Raw genomic sequence first — 23395 nt, 5'->3', positions numbered from 1 at the left:
ACACCACGACTGTATCTTGGTGTTTTCCATCAAATGGGGAGAATTCCCTGATGCACACCTCGAAACCTCCGGAACTGACATTCTCCAACCAAACATACACTGCATCATTGGGCTTTGTGGTTCGAGTGTACTTCGCCGAGAGAAAAACAAAGGGTGTTGCAGCAAAGTTCTGAAATATTCACATATCTTCGTTAGGGTAACAAAGAAACACAATTTCTAGACAGTCGATCAAGCGTTCCTGGGTGAGAAATCAATGTCGCCTTGCCTGTTTAAAGGTTAGTATGTCACATTTGGTTTCTGTTGTCCACATTCCACCAAACGCTACGCTACCAGATGTAACTTGTGGTTGATCTTGGAAAGCCATCCAATTTATGATTCCAGTTCCATTTGATCCATCACCTGCCTCAAGTGCGCATGCCTCAAATCCATGTGTACTGACAGAATGAACCCACAATGCAGCAGGTGAGTGGACACGAGAAAACTTTTCACCATGGCTTAGTGAAACGTGCACACTGACCTAAAGGGATTGAACAAAAAAAGTATAATATCTTAATTTGGCCAGAGCTAAAAGAGAAGCTTCTCTTCATACATTACAACGGTAATGGCTTAGACTTGAAAAAACCACCTTGCGAGGAAATTCGTGTCCAAAAAAAAAAATGCTAATATGTAACTTGAGCCTGTGATCAATTTCAGTTAGTAATAACTGGTCTAGGTAAAACTAAAAAGACGCGTGACCTAGATGAGTTGAGCTCCCTAAGCCCACGATATGGTCATGTGATACTGATTAGTGGATACCCTGATTTGACAGCTGTCAATTTGGTTTTTTTGTAGTGTAGGGGCGTACGGTTAAGGGATTACCCAATTTTCTCGGATGCGTAGATAACCCAAATTTTATTACCCATGATTTTCCGCCATTATGAAATGCAGAAATGGAAGGGATTGTCTAGTTTGTGTTTTTAATCAAACTACTTGACTTCATCTTGATTTAAATAATACGTGACAGTAACGACGTTCTTGGCATGTAAGCATTTAATAGACTTGTTTCAGACTAAGATAGACTGGCTATGAGTCCATATATCATGGGATTATCAACGCAAGACTCACATAGTCCGAAAGAGCACACTGAGCTTTACAAAATTGTTCTGTTTGGTTCCTCACGGATTAATAATGAACGAGACACAGTTTTTCAAAACATTTAAATTACGTCTGCACAAGTGTCAGGTAACACATTTTTTGCAAGTTTTAATGGCTTTATCGTGTTCAATATTGGCCCGATAAACAGCAAACTTTAAAGGTCGTTTTGTTCTTTCTGACTTTGTGGGTCTTGCGTTGATATTCCCTCAACACACCGACTCGAATCTAATCCCCCTCGGTTCGAACCCAGGTAATAGGTGGACTTGCCTTTCCTGATCCAGTAAATATTTCCGGGAAAGGAACTTTTGTACAGCGTGGTAAATGACAGTGTTGAGGTGGCGAACAGGCACTGCTGCAGCTCCAGTCTTGAAAACTATCTGACATGTTGAACTTGCCAGTTTGAAAAGAAGCCACTTCTCCATTGACAAACTGGAATAAACAAGGTACGGATGAGGCATTAAATGGACTAACCCACCGCAATTCACCGGGAAAGTAATTTCAGATAAAATCCAACGGATGGGAATACCACCAGTGGGATACCACCACCAACACTGACCTCTACTCTTTGAGAATACATCCCCCCGCCCTTCCTCCCCACGGAGCCCTTGAGGGTATTGTTTGCCTGCGGACGTTGGTTGAGCTCTGGCTAGGCAGAGCCGACTGTTGATTAGCGCATTAGATCATCTTCGTATGTATTTTGCGCTATATAAGTAATAAATTGCTATTGTTATAAAGTAATTATAATAAATTAAATAGAGAAGAACAAACTTCTTTGCAAATAAATAGGAAGGTTGTGGAAGCTGAAGAAGGTGACAGTTGTGCCAATTGTGATTGGGAGCTGTATCCAATATCAGTTTGAGAAAAACACACGGGAAAGCTGAACGTTACCATCATACTTGAAGTATAACAATAATAGAGATAATAATGATGATAGTAATAATAATAATAAAATAATAATAATAATAATCTTTTATTGATTACTAATCTAACTATAAAATCCTATTTATAATTAATTACGCTTCCAAAAACCAATTCAGTCGAAGCAATATTTACAATTCCTTTCAATTAAAAAAAAATATTTTCAAAGGTAAACGTATTCTAACTAAAAAAGGATAAAAATAGCGTTCTCAATGTCTTATCGAATATTTGCGAATCCTTTTTCAGCATCTAATAATAATAATAATAATAATAATAATAATAATGATAACAATAATAATAATAATAATAATAATAATAATAATAATAATATTGGCTCTGGAGACAAGCGTATAAGTGCCCAACCCTCATTAGTGGGACCCAAGCCAAACAACTAGAGGTACGCTTCGGTGTACGAATTTCATCATGCGATAAGGAGCGTTGCAGCTCTGGCTGGAAAAATTGAGAGATGTAAGACGCCGAATTTTTATATTATTTGCACTTTAAAGAGCAAGTTCGACTTCCTTCAGTCAGTGTTGGCACTGCAGTGTTGAGAAGGCGATATTGTTGTTCATGTGTTTTAATGTTTTAGGGGTCGACGGAAATTTAGCAGGATTAAAAACCAACGTGTTTGAATGACCGTTCAGTCTTGTTGCTAGCGAAAACTTATACGATCGGAGTAGTAGCGCTAAACTAGGCCAAATGGAAATAATATAGGCCCTTATTTCTTTTTCCAAGTGTTACACAAGGAGAAGGCAATACTGAAATCAAATGACATTTTTGGACCCCTTTAACACATCTCAAAATTAAAGCTTTTTAAAAGGTTTTTAACCTCAATCTCGAAAGGTTATCTGCCATGATGTGTAGAGCTCATGATAGCAACGCTGTGCTGATTTATATGCTAAGAGTATTAGTTTTTAAAACCATAAAAAGTGCCAAGTTCTTTGCGTCCAGCCAATAACGTCGTTTTAAGTCAATATCCCTTGATTTAGATCATCGTTGAGGTTTCACATTGAGGTCTGATTCGTTCTTATAGGAATGAATTAAGGTCAGAATTTTTTCGCAATATTTCTTATCTTCTTCTGTTATGCTGCTAATAAATTAAGGTGGCGTGCTTTTTACTGACGTTTAAAACAAGGAAGAACTTACGCATTTAGGGTAACTCACAAACGACAGCAACAGCAAAAGAAGAATCGTCGAAAACATGACTCCTCAGTGGGTCAAAAAAGGTTCAAAACTGAAAGAATAAATAACATTTTGGAGTTATTTTCTTGTCAAGTCCTTCACAAACGCATACTTTATCAGTACTCTGAAAAATTTCATTTTGTATGCAAAATCAATGGGGCTTTAAAGCGGGTATCCAGAAAACTCAAAAAACAGTGCGCTTCTTTTTTGGAAAGACGTAACAACGTTAGAAAGTGGATCTGAGCCAAAGTAGTTGGCTTTGCTTCCGTCCGCCCCACACTTTAATCCATCCATTTGCCCCTCCCAATTCTGACTAACTGGTCCCGGGATAGCTGATTTTCTAGTAAATCCACGAAAAGATCAAAGGATCACATCAAGGCGAAACTTTCCAATTCCGCTGATATAGTCACCATATCAAGCATCAGTAAGATCTAAGCGAAACTCCGATGATGCTAGAGACGATAGTCTAGAGCAGACACTGATAAAATCTGGAACTGTACTGGTGCACACTGATAGTTTCGTTTTTCCAACATTTTCACTTACCACTGTTTGCTGTGTAAACTCCCGATCAGCTGCTTTGCAGAAATGCTTATGGTTGAAGAAAGCTTGAATACTCACTGTGCAATATTGGTTTGAGCTGACTCTCAGTTCTGGTCGTAGAATGTTACAGTACGACTAGTATAACCGGAGCCACCTAGCTATAGATAAAGATGACCAATCAGATTACAGGAAAATAACAATGCATTCCGAGAAAGTTAGTTGTCAATCATAATCGAAATCAACAGCATGAATCAAAATTAACCAATTACAACCTACAGACCTAACCTTTTGAACCCGCTGAGAAAAAGCTCGGGTTTCCTGAGAGGTCTGTTAGAGTGAATGACGCAGGCAAAAACCGTAAACGTTTGTTTAATGTTCCACTTTAGGTCGTGATGTTGTTGCAATGCGCGGCAATGGTAGCGAAGAAATTGCCTGTAGAAGACAAAATAACAGCTTCTGTCAGACAAATATGTCACCTGGTTGTTGTATGTGAAGTCTCGAAAAGAAAACATTGTCTGGTGAAACATTTTGCTTTATTGAAAAAAGTTCACTTTGCTATTAATGTTTAAATTTTGTGCTTGGCCCACAACCAACTTTCTTGGAATGTATTGTTATTTTCCAATGATCTGATTGGTCAAATTTGTCTAAGTGGCTCCGGGTACAGTAGTCGCATTGTAATTGGCTTATTTTTGTCAGTGGTCTCTTCAGTGACAGGAAATAATTATGGTCCTCGGGGGTACTCACCATTTACATGAGAAAACTTGAAATTCCGGTTGGAAAATCAAATGGTGCGCGCTATTCAGTTTGGGAAGCTTTTCAGAAAATATGGCTGTGATTTGAGGTGATGCAATCAATTTACTCTTTTCAGTATATTCATCTGATTTGGATATACTTTGTTGCGCGTTTTAAAGCTGTTTATGCACAAGATTTGTTGTGCGTTCTAAAGCCGTGTCTGTTTGTGCACAAGATTTCTACCCGAGTTACTAAATGGTAAACACCGCGGGCATGCTGCCTCTATTGGTTCAGTATTGTTTGATAATTTTGGGTCTTTCAGTCAATGTGCCTGTTATCAAAATTATCATTTTGGCTTCAAGCCCCATCGGATATAAGTGGCCTCGTTCCGCCATTTCTCCTTGCTTTCTAAGCTTAAGGAATCTGAGATAACTACTAGGAAAAACTTTCTTATGACAATTGTTGTTGTTTTTGTTTTGATGGAAGCCTATTAATTCTATTTGTATTGGTCTTTAACCTAGAATTCTTACAAGGTTATCTGTCCATCTGTCCAGATATAGGGCTCGTTCACCAAAGCACCAAAGTGTTACTTCAGTGTTGCTGAATGAAACCTTTAAGTTTTGGACATTTTGAACTTGTTTTCGAAGAGTCTTTCCCTGCTGTTGCTGACGTTCGTGTGCAAACCACAAAGCGTAAGTTCCCGTCTTGTTTATATCTGTAAAAGATAGCACATTAAGTACATTGACGGCGCTCCAGTCATTCCTTAGACAAATGCGAAAAGTCCTGAACGTTTTGAAAAACCAACCAGACATAAAATTTAAAAACTAGTCTCAATTTATCAGTCAGTATTGCGATGACTCATTTCAAGATTTTACGAAATATTGCTACAAATAGGATCTTTGTAGGAAGAAAATAACCTAATACGTTTTATAATTTTACTAAAACCAATACCCTCAGCAACGCTGAAGTAACACTCTAGTTTTATGCTTTGGTGAGTCCTATATCTGGACAAATGGAAAGATAACCTTGTAAGAATTCAAGGTTAAAAGCGTTTAAAAGATAAAGAAAAACGGAAAAATGCACGTAACGAATGATGATTTGTCAAAGATTAATAGAGGCTCAATGATTGGGGCTTAAGATACATCCAAACCGTATTCATATGACCAATGTAATGCTTTCTCATCAGATTTTCCTTGTTGTTCTTTCAGATTCCTTAAGCTGAGAAAGCAAGGAGCAATGGCGTAACAAGGTGGCCTATATCCGATGGGGCTTGAAGAGAAAATAATAATCACATTAACTCATATCCAGGAGAGTTTGTAATAGGGATCTATACCGTAAGGCCAGAATACTTGACCGTTCTATATCCGGGCTGGTTATTTTGCTTTGGATAAAGTTAAATCCTGATATTAAAGGCATTTCAGTTTGTTTTGCTTTGTAAATTTGAACCAAGAAATTCAACGTCGGTTTCACGAAATTTTACGGATCTCCAAGGGTCTGTGAAAGCCAAAGAAATCAAACAATTCTGAACCAAATATAGAAGCAGCATGCCCGCGGTGTTTACTATTTAGTAACTCGGGTAGAAATCTTGTGCATAAACAGAGACGGCTTTAGAACGCACAACAAATCTTGTGCATAAACAGCTTTAGAGCGCGCAACAAAAGTATATCCAAATCAGATGAATATACTGAAAAGAATAAATTAATTGCATCACCTCAAATCACAGCCCATATTTTCTGAGAAGCTTCCTAAATTGAACAGCGCGCACCATTTGATTTTCCAACTGGAATTTCAAGTTTTCTCATGTAAATGTTGAGTACCCCTCGGGGACCATAATTATTTCCTATCACTGAAGAGACCACTGACAAAAATAAGCCAATTACAGTGCGACTACAGTAACTGGGGCGACAAAGTTGACCACTCAGATTACAGGGAAACAACAATACATTCCATGAACGTTGGTTGTGGGCAGAGCACAAAATGTAAACATTGATGGCAAAGTAACGTTTTTCAATAAAGCAAAATGTTTCACTAGACAATGTTTTTCTGTTGAAGACTTTACATAACAACAACCAGGAGACATATTTGTCTGACAGAAGCTGTTATTTTGTCACCTACCGGCAATTTCTTCGCTACCATTGCCGCGCATTGCAACAACATGACGACCTAATGTCAAAAATTAAAGAAACGTTTACGGTTTTTGCCTGCGTCATTCACTCTAACAGAACTCTCAGAGAACACGAGCTTATTCTCAGCGGCTTCAAAAGGTTAGGTCTGTAGGTTGTAATTGGTTAATTTTGATTCATGCTGTTGAGATCGATTATGATTGACAACTAACTTTCTCGGAATGCATTGTTATTTTCCTGTAATCTGATTGGTCAACTTTATCTAGGTGGCTCCGGTTATAGTAGTCGTACTGTAACATTCTACAACCAGAACTGAGAGTCAGCTCAAACCAATATTTCACAATGAGTATTCAAGCTTTCTTCAACCATAAGCATTTCTGCAAAGCAGCTGATCGGGAATTTACACACCAAACAGTGGTAAGTGTCTCTAGCATCATCGGAGTTTCATTTAGATCTTACGGATGCTTGATATGGTGACTATATCAGTGGAACTGGAAAGTTTCGCCTTGATGTGATCCTTTGATCTTTTCGTGGATTTACTAGAAAATCAGCTATCCCGGGACCAGTTAGTCAGAATTGGGAGGGGTAAATAAATGGATTAAACTGCGGCGGACGGAGGCAAAGCCAATTACTTTGGCTCAGATTTTTATACTGCTGTACCCACTTTCTAACGTTGTTACGTCTTTCCAAAAAACGAAGCGCACTGTTTTTGAGTTTCCTGGATACCCGCTTTAAAGCCCCATTGATTTTGCATACAAAATGAAATTTTTCAGAGTGCTGATAAAGTATGCGTTTGTGAAGGACTTGACAAGAAAATAACTCCAAAATGTTATTTATTCTTTCAGTTTTGAACCTTTTTTGACCCCTTGAGGAGTCATGTTTTCGACGATTCTTCTTTTGCTGTTACTGTCGTTTGTGAGTTACCCTAAATGCGTAAGTTCTTCCTTGTTTTAAACGTCAGTAAAAAGCACGCCACCTTAATTTATTAGTAGCGTAACAGAAGAAGATAAGAAATACTGCGAAAAAATTCTGACCTTAATTCATTCCTATAAAAACGAATCAGACCTCAGTGTGAAAGCTCAACGATTATCTAAATCAGGGGATATTGACTTAAAACAACGTAATTGGCTGAACGCTAAGAACGTGGCACTTTTTATGGTTTTAAAAACTAATACTCTTAGCATATAAATAGCACAGCGTTGCTATCATGAGCTCTATAAATCATGGCAGATAACCTTTCGAGATTGAGGTTAGAAACCTTTTAAAAAGCGTTAATTTTGAGATGTGTTAAAGGGGTCCAAAAATGTCATTTGATTTCAGTATTGCCTTCTCCTTGTGTAACACTTGGAAAAAGAAATAAGCAACTATATTATTTCCATTTGGCCTAGTTTAGCTCTACTACTCCGATCGTATAAGTTTTCGCAAGCAACAAGACTGAACGGTCATTCAAACACGTTGGTTTTTAATTTCCGTCGACCCCTAAAACATTAGAGCACATGAATGGAAATATCGCCTTCTCAACACTGAAGTGCCAACACTGACTGAAGGAAGTCGAACTTGCTTTCTAAAGTGCAAATAATATAAAAATTTGACGTCTTACATCTCGAAATTTTTCCAGCCAGAACTGCAACGCTCGTTATCGCTTGATGAAATTCTTACACCGACACGTAGCTCTAGTTGTTTGGCATGGGTCCCACTTAAATGAGGGTTGGGTACTTATACACCTGTCTCCAGAGCCAATATTATTATTATTATTATTATTATTAGATATTGAAAAAGGACTCTCAAATATTCGATAAGACATTGAGAACGCTATTTTATTTCCTTTTTTAGTTAGAATACGTTTACCTTTTAAAATAGTTTTTTAATCGAAAGGAATTGTAAATATTGCTTCGACTGAATAGAAATTAATTATAAATATGATTTTATAGTTAGCTTTGTAATCAATAAAAGATTTTTATCATTTTATCATTATTACTATTATTATTATTATCTTTATTATTGTTATTACTTTAACTATGATGGTAACGTTCAGCTTTCCTGCGTATTTCTTAAACTGATATTGGATACAGCTCCCAATGTGCCAATCACAATTGGCACAACTGTCACCTTCTTCAGCTTCCACAACCTTCCTATTTCTTCGCAAAGAAGTTGGTTCTTCTCTATTTATTTAATTTATTATTATTATTGTTATTATTAATAACTTTATAACAATAGTAATTTATTACTTATATAGCGTAAAATACATACGAGATGATCTAATGTGCTAATCAACGGTCGGTTCAGCTTAGCCAGAGCTCAACCAACGTCCGCAGGCAAACAATACCCTCAAGGGCTCCGTGGGGAGGAAGGACGGGAGGATGTATTCTCTAAGAGTAGAGGTCAGTGTTGGTGGTGGCATTCCACTGGTGGTATTCCCATCCGTTGGATTTTATCTGTTATTACTTGCCCGGTGAATTGCTGTGGGTTAGTCCATTTAATGCCTCATCAGTACCTTGTTTATTCCAGTTTGTCAATGGAGAAGTGGCTTCTTTTCAAACTGGCAAGTTCAACATGTCAGATAGTTTTCAAGACTGGAGCTGCAGCAGTGCATGCTCACCACCTCAACACTGTCATTTACCACGCTGCACAAAAGTTCTTTTCCCAGAAACATTTAGTGGATCAGGAAAGGCAAGTCTTAGCATTGCCTGGGTTCGAACCGAGGGGGATTAGATACGAGTCGGTGTGTTAACGAAAAATCAACGCAAGATCCACAAAGTCAGAAAGAACAAAACGAGCTTTAAAGTTTGCTGTTCATCGGGCCAATAATGAATACGATAAAGCCATTCAAAACTTGCAAAAAATGTGTTACCGCACACATGTCCAAACGTAATTTAAATGTTTGGAAAACCTGTGTCTCGCGGTTCATTATTAATCCGTGAGAAACCAAACAGAAAAAATTTTGTAAAGCTTTTTGGGCGCTTTCGGACCATGTGGGTCTTGTGTTGATAATCTCTTGATATATGAACTCGTATCCAGTCTATCTCAGTTTGAAACTATTCTATTAAATGCTTACACGGCGAGAACGTCGTTTCTATCACCTATTATTTAAATCAAAATGGAGTCAAGTAGTTTGATTAATGACACAAACTAGACAATCCCTTCCATTGCTGCATTTCATAATGGCGGAAAACCATAGGCAATAAAATTTGGTTATCTATGCATCCGAGAAAATTTGGTAATCACGTGACGCCTGTCGGTCGGCACCACAGGAAAACCAATGTGAAATATCATTTTCTAGCAAGATTTGCAGCTCGCAATTTTAGACTTTCATCTTGAGCTTAATTGACAGCTGTCAAATAAGGGTATCTGCTGAACAGTGTCACGTGATATCGATTTTGTATCACGGGCTTAGGGAGCTCAACTCATCATCACGCGTTTTTTTTTTAGTTGTCCGCTGACCAGTTATTACTGGCTGAAAATTAATCGCAGGCTCAAGTTACATACTAGTATTTTTTGGAGAGACGAATTTCATCGGAAGGTCGTTTTTGAATTAACTTAAAATTCTCTTTCAGCTCTGGCCAAATTTACATATTATACACTTTTATTGATCAATCTTTTAAGGTCAGTGTGCACCTAACACTAAGCCATGGTGAAACGTTTTCACGTGTCCACTCACCTGCTTCATTGTGGGTTCATTCTGTCAGTACACATGGATTTGAGGCATGCGCACGTGAGGCAGGTGATGGATCAAATGGAACTGGAATCATAAACTGGATGGCTTTCCAAGATCAACCACAAGTTACATCTGGCAGCCTAGCGTTTGGTGGAATGTGGACAACAGAAACCAAATGTGACATACTAACCTTTAAACAGGCAAGGCGACATTGATTTCTCACCCAGGAACGCTTGATCGACTGTCTAGAAATTGTGTTTCTTTGTTACCCTAACGAAGATATGTGAATATTTCAGAACTTTGCTGCAACACCCTTTGTTTTTCTCTCGGCGAAGTACACTCGAACCACAAAGCCCAATGATGCAGTGTATGTTTGGTTGGAGAATGTCAGTTCCGGAGGTTTCGAGGTGTGCATCAGGGAATTCTCCCCATTTGATGGAAAACACCAAGATACAGTCGTGGTGTGTATATTTTTGCCATCTGAATACCATCATCGACATCATCACCTTTATGATAATAATCACCATCACTACTGTCATTATTATAGTTACCCATCCCCGCCATTATCTTCACTTCATCATCATCACATTCGTGTCACTGATAATCAACACTACCACCACCAACACTTCCAGTATCCTTTCAACATCATCATTTTCGTCACCATCTTGATCGTCGTTTTCATCATTTTAATGTACTTTTTATTACTTTGAAAAGGTCTTTTTTGTTTTTCAATAACAAAAGAACAGGTCACTGAGGTGTAACAGGAAGTTATTATTACGAATATGAAGCTACTGTTCCACTTCAGTGGCCACAATTATGACCTGCTGGTTCTAAAACGGTGAAAAGGTGCATTGAATCGGATAATTCTCTCGTTCCTCGGCCTTCTTAAAAATAATAACTTCGCGTTTCGTACTCGGTCATTATTTTAAGAAGGCCTCTGCTATCAGGAACATGCTTCTTTGGCTTGAGCAGAAAAATTTTCTCTCATAGCTTACTGTTGTTTTTACAAGGTTAGAAATAACAATCGTTTTACAGTATCTGTAACCAGAAAGTAGACATTTTGATTTCAAAACTTTTATGCTAATACTTATTTATTTTATACTTGCAGGACTGGTTGGCATTTTTAGGTAACGGTTCCAGTTTCAATTTTACGAAGACAGGAGAAGTAACTTTACCCAACATTGGCAAACCGATAGCATATGACAACTATGGATTCTGTCAAGTATCGTACTCTTTTAAGAATGTTATAGTTTTTGTGCACGCCTTGCGTGCCTGTCTTTCTTTAGGAATCATTGGATTGGAAACCCATGTGCTTCGCGGTCAAAAGTTTTCGTTATTCGTGTTTGTGGATTTTGTGAGCGTTTCATCGAATTCAAGCCTGAGGTTATCAAACGGCGACGTAAAGGCCTTTTATCCCTTCCCATATAATTTGACATGTGACACTTGGTTACCGTCTTATTTAGAACAGATTTTGCTAAGGTTTGAACAATGTCTGATCGAAATCCCATGGAAAGTCACAGCTTTGTTTTCACACTAAATGTCAAAACGAAATAATATTCTGTATTTGAAAAAAATAACTACAGAGATTTCGAAACTCTTGACAATAAAACACCGGTTCCCTCATTTAGCTATTGACGGTTTTTTTTTCAGTCGATCAAAGAAATGCAAACTCACCGAGACATGTTAGAGGTTGCGCTCATGATAGGGTTTCGAAATAACTTCTAGTACCACACTCTGCCGTAGCGTGTACAGTTTTACATGTTGACAAATTGACTGAATGTTACACTCTTTAAACTGTTTTAACAGAGTATCAACTACAACACCACCTTCTACGCGCTACCTGTGGTCCTGGTTTCCGTTCAGCACTATTACGACCGCAACAAGAAAAACATCATTCTACCAGAAAATAATATTGTCACAGCATGGGTGGAGGTATGCTAGGTGATACTTTTCTCCAATTCTTCGCTTATTTTTAATTCTTGAACATGCGGCGCAAAGTCAACTTCATCAAAGCTACTTCTGTTCCATTTCAGGAAGTTGGACTGAAATCCATGATGATTTGTGTCAGAGACTTGAGTGGGATGGGGACAAAACACGATCCTCTGTCGGTCAATTATATTGTCACTGGAGGTGAGTGCGTTACAGGCAAAATCAACGCTTCGATGACTTCAGAGTATGCAAGGATGGCACAGATGTTTAGTGCGCGGCTCTCGGTGCGTGAGATCCCAAGCTCGATCCCCGGTGACACTATATTTTTGTTTATAACATCTCTCCTTTCTGTGTAGCTTCAACTACCTTTAAATACCCTTAAAATGGAGCGTTGATGGAAAGAGAGGGGTAAAATGAGCGAGCCGTCGACTTTAAGATTATCGGTTGAATTTCTGTCAAACGTTATCGACGTAAAATATGGTTCCTTTGCCTTAACCTTTTTTTAAAATCATGTTCAGCAAGAGAGAATAGCTCAAACGTTATAATTTTTTGTTTCATATACACTGCATATATTAAATAACTTACAACTTAGAAGGGAAACTGTTACCTATTGGGTACATTTACATTTGGAGTTAACTGCGAACTGCTTTCATGTCTGAACGAACTAAATCATTAGTTCTTAAACAAGAGCGTGCATCTCCCATACTTTGCTTATGCGACGGCGATTTCACAGATCAGTTTATTTTTAGCATAATTTTGTAGCACTACAAGGTTCCCTCGAAATTGGAAGCACCGTCTCGTATGCGTGCGTATCCATAGTACGCATATGCGTCCGCGTTCATAGTACGATAATAACAAACAGAAAAAGTAAATGCTGTCAAAACATCAGAAACACTGTCTTCTAGTCTCTGCTTTTTGATTATTTATTTGTAAGAATTATTTGATGGTCAAAATTCGAGGGAAAATCGAACTAAAAATAGACTGGTCTGTGAATACGCCGTTGCATGGACACAAGGGAGTTGCTCTCTCCGTGCTTATGGACTCCTGGTGAAACTATTGTGTTGGCAAGATTAGGATGCTCTGGTAGTAAAACTAACCTCACATATAATTTCAAGCGTAATCAAGCTACATTAGTTTTTGTTTTTCAGACCTCGATCCTTGCCTTAATGTCGTTTGTCCGTCTTTTGGAGTCTGCAAGGCATACAGTCCACATGAAACACGCTGCGTGTGTTTCGAAGACTGCCCCACCTATCAGGACCCAGTATGCTCTGGGAGTGGAACAACATACGACAACAAATGCTGGCAAGAATTGAGCTACTGCAAGGGACTGGATAATACCCTTGTCTACCATCCTGGGAGCTGTGAAGGTGGGAATAATTGATTTTTAGAGGGAATTCTTATATTCAGGGTCCGTACTCTTTTGAGCTCTATAAATTCCCTTACTTTCCACGACTTTTTATAGACCTTTTCAAGTTTTCCAAGACCTTAGGTTTAGTTGTCAGTTTCAAAAAGTTTTAAAATTTCCCCCGTTTTGGGGTATTTTTTTTCTTAAACAGTTCAACAGTCACAAACTCTGGTGTTCACCAAAATGCGTGCCGTTTGCGCTGTTTAATTACTCCCCCCTATCTTACATTGTCCTTGCTTTGTCATCTGCAGTAACTAAACCACCAAACAAAACTTTAATTTTCCATGACTTTCAAGGACCGACAATTAAATTCCATGACTTTCCAGGCCTGGAAAATAAAATTCTTAAATTCCATGACTTTTCAGGTTTTCCATGACCTGTACAAACCCTGTGTATTTACGATAGGATGGTTCTTAGTCTCATTTATTCTTAATACTCTTTTTAAAAGGTTTTCCAGTTGTTCATGGCCGTGTTGACCTTCACCGAGCCCCAAAATGGACAGATTCCACCTGCCAGACGGTGTATTTCCCGCCTTATCGCTTTTATCCGGATAAACAAGTTTATGTTCAAGTTACTGTTAATCACGTGAAATTGAATGACTCCGTGACAGTCCACGATGCCGTCACTTCATGGACTGAAAGTGTTAACACCCAAAACTTTACAGTTTGCGTTATGCAGGCAGGAAGAAAGAGTGGAGAAATTCTTAATCCCTTCGCGACAGTTGATTGGCTGGCTTACCAAGGAGCACCACCCAATGGAATGACGGGAACGATTAAGATGCAAAAGTGGTGGTCTGGAACGAAATGTGAACATGTAGCTTTTCCCAGGGTAAAATAACAAAATTCTTTATACCCTACTCGGAAAGGAGGCCAGAAGGCAGCACCCTGAATACACTGAATGAAGCAGCCTCGTTTTCACCTTGGCCTCACTTCCCAAAGTTAAGGTCACACTGTTATTTTTATTTATTTATTTATTTATTTTTCACACTGTTATTTTGGCCTTGTCCCCCGTTCTCCAGGACCAAAGTGTTTTCTTGAACAAGACGGACCGTTGCCTTCAAAAATTTGGAATAAAAAAAATTCTCTTCCAAGCTTTTTTAATGAATAATTTTTTGGGATTTTATTATTGTTACGAACGGCAAATGATTGTCTTTGCTGTACTATGGGAGTCACTTTAATAGCTAGGATCGGACGGCGCACAAAACGGATTCTGTACAATTTTCGGACGATAAATGTCTAACCTCAGATTCTCTAATCTTACGCAGAACAAGTTTGAGGATATACCTCTTGTTCTTGTGACCGCGGAACACGTGAGGACTGGAAAGGAGTATGATGCATCCCTTATATGGACAGAAGACCCAAATAAGGACTCATTTAAAGTCTGTCTTCGTGAAATGCAGAACTTTGATGGAAAACATGAAGACATTACCGTGGTATGTTCTCGTTTTAATGTTTCAAAAATCTTATTTTTAAAAAAGTTAAATATAAAATGGTGGAATATGATCGTCCCGTTGAGTGTAGTCCGTGGGTCAATTAAATAAAACTTTTACAAGTCACAGGGTAATTAACAGGTGTATTATCCTTTTACAATGTTAAGACTCTCCCTTCACAATACTCACATGTTGAACCCCTTGACGTAATATGACCACCTTACATCCAAAACAAGCTTTAGAGGAATTATATCTCCTAGAAAAAAAGAAGCTGAAAATTCTAAGAAGTCGAACTATTCTAGAACAAATAACTTCCAAAAGCTTCATTGCGCGAACAGAATTCTCAAAACGTACCAGTTTTAAGCCAGTGAGCACAAACGAGGCAGGTGTCCCTGAAGCAACTAGTAGCAACATTGATTCAGTGTCAAAACTAGATTATGCCGATCTGGTTTTTTGCCCTGTACCACAATTCTTACTTCGCTGTTTGCAACGAGTTCAATTTGCTGCCGCAAGTTTTGTACTCGGTCACTATGTTAAGAACTTTCGGGATGTACTTAAAATCGGATGGCTTCCAATCAATGAGAGAAGAGATCTGAACCTCCTGAAATCATGCTTTAAAGCTTTGTATAACACTGAGACTTGGCCAGATTATCTTAAAATAATAAAACAGGAATGCCGCAAGGAACTGCTCTCAAGCAATTCAATAAGATTAGTGGCCCGACCGAAAACGGCACTTTCCAAGATAATGCGTCGAATCTGTTTAACAATCTACCAGAAACTATTAGAAACTGTAAAGATTACAGAACCTTTTTAAGACTTTCAAGGAATTTTTTATGTAACAGAGTACAGAGTGATTAGTTAGTTTTACTGTAATTTCGATTATGTTAATCCTGCTTCTACTTTTAATTATATATTGCATAATTTGTAAATAACTTATAATAATTTGATTTATTTAATTGTAATTGATGTACTTTAACAGGGAGGAGCCACCCAGTGGATCTGTTAATAAACCATTATTATTATTATTATTATTATTATCATTATTATTGTTATTATTATTATTATTATTATTATTATTATTATTATTATGATATGTTTTGAACCTAGGAGTCACGTCAAAATTAAAATGAATATGTCCTTTTGTGTTAGTGCGTGCAGAAGTTATTATACCAGTCAAAGCGGCTTCTCTTTCCTCTGTTGTAGCCACAGATGTTTGGCCTAAAACGGATGGCAAATTACTGATATCGCGGTTTAGCTGATAGACGAGAAATGACATCCTGACTTTATTGACTAGTCATAAGAAAGCAAGAGAAGGAAAGTTACATCTAAACTTTCATTGATTGTAGTGCTGTTTTAATTGTAAAAAAACTTTGTTTCAGACCTGGCTGGTATTTGATGAGCTGAGCAAACCGTTCTTCACTGAGGGTAATTCTGTAGGGTTTTTAAACAAAAAGCCACCAAAAGATGAAGATAACAACGCTTACTGCCAGGTGAGTAAAAAGGAAGAAAAACACAGTTGAAATGACATATAAAAGGAAATACCGTATTTATTCGATTAAACGCCGCCCTCGAATAGACGCCGCACCTAATCAGAAGAATGAGGCGTTTACTCGACGATAATAAGAAAAACCTCGGCACAACTTGGTAATTTACACCATTCAGACACTTACGATTTTATCTCAGCAAAATAAGAGAGACATTGGAACCTTAAATTACATAATATTTACAAACGATTTACAATAACTGTTGTCAGTGATTTTTAAAAAAGTGATTTCGCAATAAACGCCGCATTAGAAACGTTAAAAATTAAATAATCGCCTTGGCGTTGTTCGAATAAATACGGTAAACACAAATTTTATGTCGGAATACTAAGAGAAAAGAGGGCGGAAAAATTGTCTTAAAAATCAGAGACAGATCTGTGAGCAGCTAAGATTCTTTTCCTGTAGCAACAAAGTTCATTTTAAAAAAGCGGACGCTTACTCCTTGGTTTCTATATTAGCGTAATTTTTTTTCAGCTTATTTATTTTAAATGACAGTTTGTGAAGTTTGAAAGAGGCTACAACACGACACCCTCGGTGTTACTTACAGCCAATCACAGCAGCACGGCTCCTGGAAACTCCCCACCAGTGCATAATGGCATTACAACATGGATTGAGGTAAAAGAAAGGAGAAGTGTGACGTCACGTTGTTACTGTAGCGATATATGTTAATCTTAACGACCTTTCTTGACAGAGACCATTTGCATTGTCGAACGATTGCTGAAAACTATGGGCTAGCGTTTTTTGCTTTCTTTTCGGAAATTTGTAATTATTATCAGCACCACGGCTTGTTGTGATCCGGAAATTTTGCTACCACGGTAACGTGACGTAACGACTTCTCTTCTCTATTTAAAGCATCCCGTTTGTCGAAAATCGTTGTCTTTTCTAAGCAAAGGCACAAACTATTAAAATGATGCAATGTCGGAGTCATACACAGGTGTACTTCTTCCTTGAAAAGTCATTATGTTTGATCGTACGGACCAGCCTGATCTCCTATTAGTGACGTCATTCATTCCACGGGCGGAAACCTAATTGACTGGAAATCTATTTAAATTATATTGTGCGGTGGGCACTTAAGTTTCCGGCGAATTGATGGAATTGAGTTTTGAATATGTGCACCAGGTTGCTCAGCATGATTCAAAATGGCCTTTCCAGATGCTGCATGTTACATATCAAAAATTAAAATCAGGTTAAAATTTTTTTTAATGTATAGGTTGATCATCAATTTCCTTTGTCTCCTAGCGCTAATTCATGTAAAATGAGGACTGGGAGTCAAAGAAAATTAAGAATCAATCTAGGTTGAAAAATTTTAACCTGAATTTAATTTTGACCTGTAACATTTATAACCTTTGGAAGGGAATTGTTAAATAATCGGACGGATTTATATCAGAAAGCTGAGAGAACAGACAGTAAACATCGCTGATCAGAAAATCACGTGTATGTCTATCCCCGAGTATCCACATCGTTGAAGATTTGTTTGTCTTAGTAAGGTTTTTTTTTATGATACCCGGTGGGCAAATTGTTAGAAAGGTGTATCATCAAAAGAAGAATCTTACCAGTTCAAACTGAAGCGAAAAACCAATTTGTGAAAACGGCCAGATGCGCTTTATTGGTACCTCGATTTTTTTATTTGCAGAACATGAACGCAACCGGTTTCAGGGCATGTTTGAAGGAGTTGTACGAGACCAGATACGATCCCGTGTCAGTGAGTTATGTGGTACTTGCAGGTGAGTTAGCAAGGAATGTGGCTTTTCTTATGCAGCAAAACCTTATGTCTTAGTTAGAAGCAGTTTCACGTACGCTAAATTAACAAATGTCACGTGGAATCATTGCTTAGCGCTTTTATATCTGACTCGTGCCCAGTTGTCGCTCAGTTTCCTATTGATAAAACTAGAGAACCCTGGTCAGTGTTTCCTCCATCCCATCACCCCTCGCGCTCCCTTTAATCACGCTTCTCGCGTTCTATTCCTCGCGTGCCCTTCCGGCATCCAAATAGAGAGGACTATTTTCTCAGGTTATAAGAATTCGTCAGCCCAAAGGCATTAATTCACTAGCATAAGGCGCTAAGTATGAATTCCGGCGTATCTTGGCAATCCGTCGAATTACGTCTCCAGTACTCTACTAACTGACAGCATTAGCCAATAGCCATTACTGAGCTAGAGACCATTTCTTAAATAAATTAAACTTTACGTCTCTGCAGATATCTGTGATCCTGGATGGAGCTATTTCAATGGATTCTGTTATTTTACGAGTGAAAAATGCCTTAACTGGACAACAGCTCTAATGAAATGTCGTCAGGAAAACTCGGTCCTTGTTGATGTTACTAATGATGAGGAAAATGTTTATATTCAACATCGCCACAATGGAAAAAAATCCTGGCTGGGCTTGAATGACGTCTCTACGGAGGGTAACTTCACTTGGGCTGATCGCGGTGAGGGGAACTTTACAGCTTGGGCGAAGAATCAGCCAAACAACTTAAACGAAGAAGACTGCGTTCACGCACTCGGTCTTAGATACAACTATGAATGGAATGACGTGAAATGTAGTGATTGTCATCAGTACACTTGTAAGAAAGGTAAGACGATAGCACTATTAAGCACTGTGTGTTTTTCTATTTGTTTCAGACGCTTCAGTGGTACTGGTTACCAGTTACAGCTTGCTTTTGCAAAGCGGAAGTCAATAATACTAGCTTACACTGTTTGATGTCAACAAAAAAAATTTTAGCTGAAAAACCATTAACAAAAACATCTTCACCGCTTATTACAAAGCTTATCTTTTTTTGACAATAAAATGAGTGTGAGCCTTCATATAAAGACTTTGTAAAGAAAAAATTTTGCATAATGAAAGATGTTATTAACAGTGGTATGCCTTTGTATGGTAGAGCTCGTTTATCGTTGTTTTCAATATAGTCACTTTGTTCTTCATCGCAACGAATTGACTGTGTACTGCTAGTCAGTGTGCTATTCTTCATCAGAGGATGTTGTCGATTTACTGCATGTGACACTGGACGAAAAAACGGATTTACCTCTATAGCAAATTTGGAGCAAACCATCTGCAAATGCAACATTTTCTTAATTTGCTCAATTTTGCCTCTTGACGTAGGACCAAATTTGCCATAATTTTGATTTAATGGCAAAGGTGGTAAATGCCGCATTTGCCTCAAATTTGCCGCGTGTCTAAAAACAAGGATAACCGTTACTTTATCAAGGCATTTACGGGGGTGTCAAACTTGATAGCAAAACTGACATTTGTCAGGTTTTTGCCCGAATGGGCAAAAGCGATCGAACATGAATTTTTGAACGCTTTTGCCCTCTATAGCAAATTCGGTCAAAGTAGTAATTTCCCACATTTTTGCTCAATGTAGTAAAAGTGACCACAACTCATTTTTCAACAGTTTTGCCCAGGATAGTAAATCTGAGCAAATATTCATCTTATTTGTGTTTCTCCCAGTGTAGTAAATGAGGTCAAATTATCACTTCTTTCGTATCTTTGCTCAGTGTGGCAAATATGATCAAAATAGTCGTTTGCCACTGTTTTGCTCAGGGTAGCAAATTTGGCCAAATACCACTTTATTCTCAATTTTACTCAGGATGACAAATATGATCAAAACAGTCGTTTCCCATACTTTTCCCCATTGTAGCAAAGTTGATCAAATATCAGTTCTTCTGCATCTTTGCTCAGGATGGCAAATATTGCCATAATAGCAGTTTTCCATACTTTAAGTCAGGTAAACAAAGTTGATTAATATATCACTTTTTTAAACTTTCGCTCAAGATAGCAAATTTGATCAAAACATCATTATCCACATGTTTCTTATTTTTATTTGGTACCATAAATGACTGACAAACAATTTGGACACCAACCAAAATTTCAAGAATAAAATGACTTTATTATCCTTAATATACACTGTACAATAAAAAGTAAGCTAAATTAAAAGAAAGTTCCATTGGCCTCTGCAGGGCACTGCATGTATCAAAAAATGTATGCCTTTAAATAAAAAGCACGTAAATTGTGAAACTAACTAAATTCATACGTGTATAAGAATATACATTGGGTTTGAAAGTACAAGTCAACACTGGCTGGTTCATAATTATCTAAGGTTGGCCCAGGTTAAACGTAACTCCATTTGAGTGGTATACTTCAAATATACTCTTTCTAGGTTCAATTGATACTATTGGCAAATGGTCGTAAGATAACAACACGTACGCATCACTCCCAATGTATATGTAGGTGTGACATCTTTACTAATGGACAAAATATCAACCACAGGAAATAAAATTAGCTCCAAATTATCATGATAAGCGATATTCCTCAAATAATTATTTATAAGAACTTGCTTTCATCTGATAAATATTATACACTGCCCAAAATAGGCAGTGAATATATATTTGCACCTCGCCATAATTTATATAGTGTATCTAGTGCTATTCACTGACCCCAAGGGGAGATATGATTCATTCTTCACCAAATCAGTTATATAAAAATATTTTTTGTAAATAAAATGTGTTACTATGCGAAAGCTCTGTGCATTTGTGCATTTCTATGATTTCGGACTATTAGTAGCACCGCGGTTGCTAGTGATTCGTGCATTAGAATCGAATTAGAGCCTCACTTATGGTTAGAGGGCCGCTGGTTTCGATCCCAAGCATTTTTAAAATTGTTAGTGTGAGAAGCTCTTCCCTCAGCAGGCCACTGTCGTATCGATCGGCTGCCGTGTTTTCTCCTTCTAGGCATCCACCCTTTGAAAACTCGATTCCACTGTCTCTATTGTAGGATGGACTCTTATGTATGTCTCTGTCATGTTCCTTAATTCATTCTTCTTTATGCGTGAATCTTCCTATTTCACTAGTGTATACTTCAACTCATTTGCGAGCAATCTACCTATCTCGACACCACCGTTATATAACATATACCAATTAAACGTTCTATTTATCCTGTCTTTTAATTAGATTTCAACGAATGCGAAAAGAAGACACATTATTGTCACCCATTTGCCCAATGTGTCAATGAACGTGGATCCTATTCATGCAAGTGCAAGCCTGGATTAGTTGGAAATGGATTTCGCTGTCAGACCCCGAGATCCTGCTCTGAGATCAGGAAAAGCGTCAGCAACGTAAGCAGAAACTATGTGATTGATCCAGATGGCGACGGAGGTCTGCCACCATTCACAGTTAACTGTGACATGACTGACAAGAATGGTGTTGGCGTGACAGTCATCAGTCACGACAGTGAGAGTAGAACTCATGTGAATGGTTATGAAGCTCCAGGTAGCTACTCACGTGACATTCATTACACAGGAGCGAGTCTTTCTCAGCTGGCGAAACTTACCAGTGTCTCTTCACACTGTGAGCAATTCATTAAATATGAGTGTTACAATTCTTATTTGCTTCTCAATGGCTATGCCTGGTGGGTGTCACGTGATTCTACTAAAATGACATACTGGGGCGGAGCATCACCTGGCAGTGGTAAGTGCGCATGCGGGATGACCAAATCATGTACAAACCCCAGTCGTGTTTGTAACTGTGACGCCGTAAAATTAGCCTGGTATGAAGACGGCGGTCTCCTAACTGACAAGACAAAGCTCCCAGTTAAACAGCTCAGGTTTGGTGATACTGGTGCTAATAGGGAGGAAGGTTACCATACGCTGGGCAAATTGAAATGCTATGGCGTAGCGTAAAGGCCTATTTACTGTTTAATAAGAGGTGGTTTTTAGTTTACCTGTAGTTAAAGTATTTAGGATTTTGAATCAGTGTATGAGGGTCATGAATGTTTCTAAACCACCGTTGAGGAAGATTAAAAACAGGTATTTGTATGTCGTTTCTTTCCACTTAGACTCTATTGTGTATGAAAGGATTAGGTTTTGTAACAAAGACCTGCAATAAGGCACTGGCTTAGCAAATGAGCCCGCAAAGGAAACGATAGCTGCAAATGTTATACATTATTTTTTGAGGGCAATTGAGACACTTACCGTCGTCTTTCTCCATGCTTCCTTCTCTAAGTGTAGGAAAGTGCGCCTGCGATGTTTAGGCACAGTCCGAGAGGGGCGAAAGCGGAAGCAGGAAAACATATCGCCCAGGGGTGAATCACTTTGGATGATTTCTTCTCTGTAACACATTGTTATATCTTTTGTTGTCAGGAAATGTAAAATTATCATTCGAAGTTTTGTTATCCTACCCAGACTAGACTATCCTGGCTTTTTTTAAAGACTTTTCTCTCATTCCTCGTCTTAGAAGATTCCGTATATTCCGTTTTTTAGAATGTTACGCATATTCCGTGTTTCCGAATATTTCATATTTTCCGTGTTTTAGAATATTCCGTGTCTTCCGTAATTAAATCCGCCGTTCCGCCATTCCATTCCATCATTCCACCATTCGACCGTATAAGGTCACCCTTGAAACGAGCTGAATACTGAATGAAGTCCAGGAAAGCAGTTGAAAACCAAATTGGAGACATTTTTCTAATAGTCTTTTCATTGAAATCAATAAATGTTAAATATTGAAGCATTATGCTAAAAATTGGCGCCATAATGCTTGATGCTCTAACTTAATCATTATGCCCAAGATTATGCTGGTATAATGTGTCTAAGCTTCGTTCACACGATAGTGGACGAATTTTCGACCGGTTTCTGTTCACACGGAACCAAGCTAACCGTACAAAATTTGAACGCCAAGCCTATACGGCCCAAAATTCAGTAACCGACGCAATGTGAACACCATGACCGCTTAAATTTTTGTACGAGAAATTTCAACGGCGTGGTATGTGTTAACGGCGTAACCGTCTAAAATTTTGTACGCTAAAGGCGCGGTTGCA

The 23395-nt window shown here is 38.1% G+C and overlaps 1 pseudogene; it reads left to right on the top strand.

The window, feature by feature from the left end:
- Nucleotides 1–5677: 5677 nt before the first annotated feature.
- LOC140926661 (uncharacterized) lies at nt 5678–22337 on the top strand (annotated as a pseudogene).
- The last annotated feature ends 1058 nt before the right edge of the window (nt 22338–23395 follow it).

The sequence above is a fragment of the Porites lutea genome, chromosome 2 (assembly GCF_958299795.1).
Source record: "Porites lutea chromosome 2, jaPorLute2.1, whole genome shotgun sequence".
NCBI lineage: Eukaryota > Metazoa > Cnidaria > Anthozoa > Scleractinia > Poritidae > Porites > Porites lutea.
The sequence above is the reverse complement of the archived record's forward strand: the minus strand, read 5'-3'. Positions and strand labels throughout refer to the sequence as shown.